The 7,564-nt window shown below is 37.6% G+C and overlaps 1 protein-coding gene across 1 annotated transcript in view; it reads right to left on the bottom strand.

Annotated features, from left to right (window-relative positions):
• Positions 1-753: 753 nt before the first annotated feature.
• Positions 754-7,564, bottom strand: part of LOC129459395 (zinc finger protein 431-like) — a 53,325-nt gene continuing 46,514 nt past the window's right edge. The window contains 1 exon segment of the mRNA XM_055236111.2: positions 754-6,896. The gene's annotated coding sequence lies outside the window, so the exon portion shown is untranslated.

Here is a 7,564-nt window from a genome sequence, read left to right as displayed (position 1 = left end):
GTAGTCTCTGACTTTTTTGTATGTATGTAGAATTAGTTGTGATTTCACATCTCTAAAACTTAAATATATGCAGAGTGCAAAGAGAAAAAAATGGATGCACAATAGAAGTTTGACAGAATTTGACATTCCCTTATGATAAATCTCTGAAAAAATTAGGTATGGAACAAATGCACTTCAGCCAATAAATGCCACATATAACCAAAAAACTGCTAACAACATACTAAACAGGGATATGTTGCAAGCTTTTACTCTAAGAGCTAAAACAAGGCAAGGATGCCCACTCTAGTCAGTCTTACTAAACGTGGTAGTAAATGTCCATGACAAAGAAATTAGAGAGTAAAATCAAAGGCATCCAGATTGAAGAAAAGGAAGTTAAATTAATCCTGTATAATTTTCTTTTATCCCTATACATAATCTGAAGTATAAAAAAGCCTAAGACTTTAGTAAATCTTAAAAATTATAAACAGGCAAAGTGCAGTGACTCCTGCCTGTAATTCCAGCACTTTGGGAGGCCAAGGTGGGTGGATCACAAGGTCAGGAGTTCAAGACCAGCCTGGCCAACGTAGGGAAACCCCATCTCTATAAAAATAAAAAAATTAGCCGGGTGTAGTGGGAGGCGTCTGTAGTTTCAGTTACTCAGGAGGCTGAGGCAGGAGAATCGCTTCAGCCAGGGAGGCAGAGGTTGCAGTGAGCCGAGACCGTGTCACTGCACTTGAGCCTGGGTGACAGACCGAGACTCCATCTCAAAATAAATAAATAAATAAACAAAATTTATTAAACTTTCAAAATACAAAAGCACCATCAAAAAGTCATAGCATTTCTCTACATTAATAACTATTCCAAAATGAAATTCAAAAACAATTACAATAACTATAGTTTGAAATAAATTTAACCAAAAAGTTGAAACGCCTTACATTTAATACATAAATGGACTATTACTCATGAACTGACATTAATAAATATTTGTATTACACAAAATGATCTACAGGTATAATGCAACCTCTATCAAAATACCAGTGATATATTTCATAGAAAAGTTTTGAAAGTATATCTAAAATTCATATGGTATCACAAAAGACCCTGAATAGCCAAAGCAATCAAGACAAAAGAAGTGACTAACTTTGAAATACACTACATAGCTATGGTAACCAACAGTATGGTACTTGAATAAAAACAGAGACATAGGTCAACGGAGCAGAAGAAAAAAAGAGCAGAAATATATCCATGTATTTACAGTTGATTTTAAATACAGGTGACTTTAAAGAGAAAGAACAGAATCTTCAATAAATGATGTTAGGAAAACTTTATATCCACATGCAGAGATAAAAATTGAGACCCTCATCTCACACCATATGTAAAAATAAACTCAAAATAAATTAGTACTTAAATGTAAGGCTTGACACTCTGAAACTACTACTGCCAAAAAATAGAGCAAAAGCCCTATAACATTGTTCTGGGCAGCAAATTTTTTTTTTTTTTTTTTTTTTTTTTGAGACAGAGTTTCATTCTGTTGCCAAGGCTGGAGTGCAGTGGCATGACCTTGGCTCACTACAACCTCTGCCTCTGGGTTCAAGCCATCCTCCTGCCTCAGCCTCCTGAGTAGCTGAGATTATAGACACGCGCGACCACGCCCGGCTAATATTTGTATTTTTAGTAGAGACGGGATTTCACCATGTTGGTCAGGCTGGTCTCGAACTTCTGACCTCGTGATCCACCTGCCTCGGCCTCCCAAAGTGCTGGGATTACAGGTGTGAGCCACTGCGCCTGGCCGCAAGTTTTTTGATTTAACCTAAATATCCCAGGACACAAAAGGAAGAATAAGTCAGATCACTTCAAATTAAAACGTTCCTGGACAAAATCTGATACAATCAACAGAATGTGACAACTAAAACATGGGAGAAACAATTGGCAAATTATACATGTGACAAGAGGTTAATATCAAAAATATATTTAAAAGTGACAACAAAAAATAATTATTAAAAATAAGGAAATAGGCCGGGCGCGGTGGTTCATGCCTGTAATCTCAGCACTTTGGGAGGCTGAGGTGGGCACCAGAGGTCAGAAGTTCGAGACCAGCCTGACCAACATAGAAAAACCCCGTCTCTACTAAAAATGCAAAATTAGCTGGGCGCAGTGGCGTTTGCCTGTAATCCCAGCTACTTGGGAGGCTGAGGCAGGAGAATCACTTAATCTGGCAGACAAGTGTTGCAGTGAGCCGAGATTGTGCCATTGCATTCCAGCCTGGGCAACGAGAACAAAACTCCATCTCAAAAAGGAAAAAAAAAAAAAAAGGAAATAGCTGAAATAAATATTTTTCAAGAAAAGTCATACATATGGCCAATGGATATATTTTAAAATGCTCAGTGTTAACTATTATCACAAAAAGACAAGCCAAAAAAAAAATCCCTATATCAACTCATTCCTGTTAGAATGACTCTTATTAAAAGTGTTGGTAAAGATGTGAAGAAAAGGGAATCCTTGCACACTGCTGGTGTGAACGTAAATGAGGATAGCCATTACGAAAAACAAAATACAGATTTATCAAAAAAACTACCATGTAATACAGCAATTGCACTACTGGGTATATATCCAAAACAAAATAAGAATGAAGAAACATTTGTACTTCTGTTGTTTGCAGCACTTGTTTCACAATAGCCAAAATACAGAATAAACACTTCAACATCTAATGAGTAAATGAAGACAATGTGGTTGATATACATAATGGAATACTATTTATTATTTAAATGAGAAAAATGCCTTATTTTTCCTCTTGAGACGGAGTCTCACTCTGTTGCCCAGGATGGAGTGCAGTGGCACGATCTCAGTTCACTGTAACCTCTGCATCCGTGGTTCAAGGGATTCTCATGCCTCAGCCTCCGGAGTAGCTGAGATTACAGGCGTGCCCCACCACACTCAGCTGAGGTGTTGTTTTTGTATTTTTAGTAGAGATGGGGTTTTTCCATGTTGCCCAGGCTGGTCTCAAACTCCTGGGCTCAAGCAATCCACTGTCCTTGGCCTCCCAGAGCTGGGATTACAGGTGTGAGCCACCACTCCTGGCCTTAAAAAAAAAAACCATTATTCTAAATCACATGGATGAAGCTGAAGGACATTATATTAGTTGGGATAAGCAAGGCACAGAAAGATTAATATCTCATAATTTCACTTACACATGGATTCCAAAAAACTTAATCCCATTGATGTAGAGAGTAAAATGGTGACCATCAGATGCAAGTTATTTATAAGAAATGGAGGGCTGGAAACATGTTTGTGAAATAATACAATTATAGTCGAATGGAAGAAATAAGTTCAAGAGATTTATTGTACAACATGGTGATTATAGTTCATAATAATGAATTTGGATTTTTGAAAAATGAGTGTCATGTGGTCTCAAAACAAAAATGTTCACTACATGAGGTAAAGATTTTTTGTTTTTTTTTTTTGATAGTCTCACTCTGTCCCCCAGTCTGGAGTGCAGTGGTGCAATCTCAGCTCACTGCAACAACCACCTCCCAGATTTGAGCCATTTTCCTGCCTCAGCCTCCCGGGTAGCTGGCTTACAGGCATGTATCACCACACGCTGCTTATTTTGTATTTTTAGTAGACAAGGTTTCCCCATGGTCACCAAGGCTGGTCCCAAACTCCTGACCTCGTGATCTGCCTGCCTCAGCCTCCCAAATTGCTGGATTACAAGCATGGGCCACCACGTCCAAACAATGTGAGATAAATTATTAATTACCTAGAAATAATAATTTAACTATATACTTCAAAATATTATGTTCTACGGAAAAAGTACAGATTTTATCTGTCACACTAAAATATAAAACATTATAGAAGAATAACAATGTGTCAAATACTGTGTCTTTGTGATAATCTTGGTTAAATAGTATCAAAAATATATAGTTTGGGGGCTATTATTGTCATTTAATTTTTTAGTCATAACCATAGAAACTTCTGATATTTAACAGCATGGTTTGGACCCAGCACATTGCATGGGAGGAGCCAACGTACTTTAGGATTTTTACTTTAAGCTTGGGGCACCTGGAGTTTCTGGTGCTGATGGTAATGGTATGAAAGACACTCAAAGAGCAGGTGTTGCTTATGGTCCCATGACTGGCCACTCTGTGAACACAGTAAACTAGTTTGCATGCAAAGTAATAGAAATGTTTTAATCCAAAAGCTGTCATGATCTCCAAATGTTTTTCTCTGCTACAGTTTGGTGACTAAAAATAAAAACTGTAGACTAAACTTCTCCCACTAAAAAAAATATAAAAAATGAGTGAAAAATTTCTCCAAATTGTAAAATCAATATAGAAAAGATATTATTTTTCTAAATTTTAAATCCACTGAAGTCATTTCATTATTTTGTAACCTTTAACACTCACACTTAAAAATAAAAGATTCTGCATGGAAATGTAAGTTGTGCTGTAAGTATATCATAGAAAATTAAATTTAAAATTGTTTACTTACCATTAACTCTCTTAAAAATTTAATTTCTATATTTTCAAGCAAGTTTTATATTTGCCACACTTTGTATAAGAATCTACTAAGATTTTTCTTTTAAAAACAAAGCCGACTAATTTAATTATCTTACCTGTGGACAGTATTGCACCTTTTATCTTTTTTTTTTTTTTTTTTTTTTTTTAGACAGTTTCGCTCTTGTGGCCCAGGCTGAAGTGCAGTGGCCCAATCTCGGCTCACCACAACCTCTACCTCCCAGGTTCAAGCAATTCTGCTCCCTCAGCCTTCCGAGTAGCTGGGATTACAGGCGTGCATCACCACGCATGGCTAAATTTGTATTTTTAGTAGACACAGTGTTTCACCATGTTGGTCAGGCTGGTCTTGAACTCCTGACCTCAAGTGATCCACCCGTCTCCGCCTACCTAAGTGCTGGGATTACAGGCATGAGGCACACCTGGCTGCCTTTTATCTTAACTGTTCTGAAAGTTATACTGATAAGCAAACTCTCCAGTTAAAACCAATTTTTGTGTGCATTAAAAGTACCAACTTCCTCATCCAAATCTACAAAGTACCATGTGAAATGAAATGGCATGAAGACAACAGTAAGAAAACTATAGCTATAACTCAGAAAAAGAAGGGCTTTGATGCATACATAGTTGGAAAATGCATAAGAAAACAAATCTGAAGAGAAGTAGAAAATAAAATAATTTCTTTTTTTTTTTCCAGATGGAGTTTCCCTCTTGTCGCCCAGACTGGAGTGCAATGGCGCAATCTCGCCACCCTGTAACCTCCACCTCTCGTGTTCAAGCGATTCTCCTGCCTGTCTCCCGAGTAGCTGGGATTACAGGCATGCGCCACCATGCCTGGCTAATTTTATATTTTTTAGTAGAGATGGAGTTTCTCCATGTTGGTCACCTGGTCTCAAACTCCCGACCTCAAGTGATTCGCCCACCTTGGCCTCCCAAAGTGGTGGGATTACAGGCGTGAGCCACCACGCCCAGTATTTTTTTTTTTTGATGTGGAGTCTCGCTCTGTCACCCAGGCTGTAGTGCAATGGCACCATCTCAGCTTACTCCAATCTTCACCTCCTGGGTTCAAGCAATTCTCCTGCCTCAGCCTCCCGAGTGGGATTACAGGCAACCACCACCATGCCTGGCTATTTTTGTAGTTTTAGTAGAGACTGGGTTTCACCATATTCATCAGGCTGGTCTCAAACTCCTGACCTCAGGTGATTCATCTGCCTCAGCCAGAATTTCTCTTTAAATTCAGGAAGATTCAGTTTTACAGTCTGGAAAAAAAATGTCCTCTCCATATGAAGAATCAATCTTCACCATTGATATTTTTCTTCTTTGACTTGAAGTTACAAACTAACTTCAGCAGGAATATGTATGAATTATTATGGATAATCTATTACACAGTGAGAACTGTAATATATGTTTGCTACATTTATATATAAAAACATCCTCATGACTTATGAAGCCTCCCTACTACTTAGCTGAACAAATTGACTCAATAAATATACTTATGTCAATTATAAAAAGTGAAAGGAACAATCACTAAAGAAAACCTATATATTGTTCTCCTCTTAAAAGAACAAAATGGAGTGCCCCAACTAAATAAAATGTAACTTAATACACCACTTTTGGAATTACATCTAAAAATTATTTTGTGTGCACTAAATTTCATAAAAATTCTTATAATCGCAGACCAGCTCACATAATGAATACTTCCTAAACGATAAAACAAAAAAATATGTAAGAAACAAAAAACGTATGGGTCTAGCATGAGTACCAGGCAAGTATATACAGAGCATTTGCTTGGGAAGATTCAGAACTCTAAGTCATAGACTGTACAGTAATAAATTGAATACAAACTAAAAAGTATACATTTGCTTTCAGCATTTTTTAGGTTTTTAGTTTTATACTAGTCACCATATTAAAATGATTTTTGTTCCCATATTTTTCTTTCCTTCTGAAAATATGTACAAACTCATACACACACATACTTAACTCCATAATTTTCTTACACCTAAGATTTGTCTTTAGACTAACATGTATTTAACTCTATGTGAATCAAAATAAAAGTCTGTATGTTTGCAGGCAGACAGGCCACATGTTCAAAGAAAAATATATAGAAAATTTGAAAAAATATTTTACTTTTTGGGATGGAGTCTCGCTCTGTTGCCCAGGCTGGAGTGCAGTGGGGTGATCTTGGCTCATTGCAACCTCCACCTCCCAGGTTCAAGCGATTCTCCTGCCTCAGCCTCCTGAGTAGCTGGGATTACAGGGACATGCCACCACACCTGGCTAATTTTTGTATTTTCAGTAGAGACAGGATTTCTCCATATTGGCCATGCTGGTCTCGAACTCCTGACCTCAAGATCCACTCCCTCGCTCAGCCTGTCAAAGTGCTGGGATTACAGACGTGAGCCACCACACCTGGCATGAGAAAATATTAAGAATTTAGAAACGAATTTCATTTATACTCACATATAATTTTTATTATGACCATAAAAATAACACTGTGGTAAATACAAATTTAATTGTACATTTTAAAATTTTTTTAAAAAGTGTAAAATTGGATTGTTTGTAAAACAAAGGAGAAATGCTACAGACGATGGATGCCTCACTTAACCCTGTTATTATTATATATTGTATTCCTCTATTAAAATATGCTATAGGCTGGGCATGGTGGCTCAAGCCTGTAATCCCAGCACTTTGGGAGGCCGAGGCAGGTGGATCACATGAGGTCAGGAGTTCAAGACCAGCTTGGCCAACATGGTGAAACCCCATCTCTACCAAAAATACAAAAATTAGCTGGGCGTGGTGGTGGGCACCTGTTATCCCAGCTACTTGGGATGCTGAGGCAGGAGAGTGCTTGAAACCAAAAGGCAGAGGCTGTAGTGAGCCGAGATCGTGCCAACGCACTCCAGCGTGGGCAAAAGAGTGAAACTCAGTCTCAAAAAACAAATAAAAGACTCTCTCTTATCTTTGATGCAGCAACAATTAATCCCATGCTTTCACATGTGAATCCAATAGGAATGAAGAAACAACAGGAAATAATTTCAGAGTTGAATGATGACATTATTCAATTTTCAAAAAATCTG

The sequence above is a fragment of the Symphalangus syndactylus genome, chromosome 13, assembly GCF_028878055.3.
Source record: "Symphalangus syndactylus isolate Jambi chromosome 13, NHGRI_mSymSyn1-v2.1_pri, whole genome shotgun sequence".
NCBI lineage: Eukaryota > Metazoa > Chordata > Mammalia > Primates > Hylobatidae > Symphalangus > Symphalangus syndactylus.
This window is presented reverse-complemented; position numbering and strand designations above follow the sequence as displayed.